This window comes from Zingiber officinale, unplaced genomic scaffold (genome assembly GCF_018446385.1).
Source record: "Zingiber officinale cultivar Zhangliang unplaced genomic scaffold, Zo_v1.1 ctg206, whole genome shotgun sequence".
NCBI classification, from domain to species: Eukaryota; Viridiplantae; Streptophyta; class Magnoliopsida; order Zingiberales; family Zingiberaceae; genus Zingiber; species Zingiber officinale.
The window spans coordinates 471,724-473,443 of record NW_024589889.1 but is presented as its reverse complement, the minus strand read 5'-3'; positions in this window follow the sequence as shown (position 1 = coordinate 473,443).

Below are 1,720 nucleotides of genomic sequence, written 5' to 3'. Positions count from 1 at the left end.
CTAGATGAGGTTGCCGCCAGAACTAGAAATGCTGCTGGGAACCAAAAAGTCCACAGAACAGAACAAGCAGAACATACGTCTCTCCTTCTCTTCAATCCCGTAACCCTAATCAACAGTAAAGCAGAGGAGATCCATGATCAAATAAAGAATGGAGATCACCAATCAATCAATACCTTAATCTTACCTCGCTATCTCATTGTCGGAACCCCATTGCTCTGAAGAGGAGGCGAAGTTCAGAGCTAGGGCACAACACCAAGAACAAAGGAGGATCAAGACTAGGGTTAGGATCCCCTTCCTAATCGAAGATCTACTCACATGAAGCAGTGATCCGAATGCAAAGCACCGATAACAGACCTAGGGCACAATTTGGGAAGAATCAAGATAAGAAGAAGCATCACCGACGGTGCTAAGGCACGAGTCGGAGAAAATTCAGAGAAGAGGAATCGAAGCTAGCCTACCTATGCCGACGATCGAGTGGATCTAGATCGATCCAGTGGCGTCGGCAGTCGGCTAGAGTAGACACTACGCCGTGTCTGCGACCCGGAGAGGAAGAGTGTCGGCCGGATCTGAGATCAATAGGCGTCGATGCCGGCAGAGAAGGATCGCCGGAGCTGGAGCCTTGCTCCCGTCGCCGTCGCCCGTCCGCGAGAGAGAACAAAGGAAGGGGAAAGAAGGAGATCGGGAAATCGCAGGGAAGAGGGGAAGAGAGGTGTTTGGGATTCAAAAGGGATTGGCGTTTCTTATTTGGGGAAAGAATTAAAAGAAAAGGAATTTATATAATAAACATTTCCTCACTTAAACGGGTATCCTAAACAGGCTTTATCCGAACCCAAAATTGATCCCCTCAAAACCCTCCGTACGAGCTCCGAAAAATTCCCAGAATATTTCTAGAAATTCCGGAAAAATTCTATAAAGATATTTCCCAAATAACCTTATTTATTTAAATTTTTTCGAGATCTCACATCCTCCCCTACTAATAAATATTTGGTCCCCAAATTTCGCTATAACCAACAACAAACACTGAAATATAACCATGCAGTATAAATGCTGAAGAAACTCTAACCCACATACCTCAAGTAAAAAGATGGGGGTATCGAGCGCAGATCGTATCCTCCAGCTCCCATGTAGCCTCCTTGTCAGAATGATGCTGCCATCCGACTTTAACCAGTCGGACCGTCTTGTTCCGCAGCTGACGCTCTCTATGGTCCAGAATCCGTACTGGAACCTCCTCGTAAGTAATGCCCTCCTGAATAGGAACTGATATATCCGACAGAACATGTGCCGGATCTGATACGTATCTCCTCAGCATAGATACATGGAATACATCATGAATGCCGGCTAGAGATGGTGGTAGCGCCAGACGGTAAGCTACTGCTCCAATCCTCTCCAAGATCTGGAATGGCCCAATATATCGTGGAGCTAGCTTACCTCGAAGACCAAATCTCTTCACCCCTTTCGTGGGTGAAACTCTCAAAAATACATGATCACCAGTAGAGAACTCCAGGGGTCTCCGCCGCTGATCAGCATAACTTTTCTGACGGTCTTGAGCCTCTGACATCCTCCGTCTGATAGTACGAATCAACTCTGCATCCTGCTGGGCTCTCTGAGGTCCTACCAACTGGGCCTCCCCAACCTCCTCCCAAAGGATGGGTGTCCGACACGGTCTACCATACAACGCCTCAAACGGTGCCATCTGGATAGCCGAATGATAGCTGTTGTT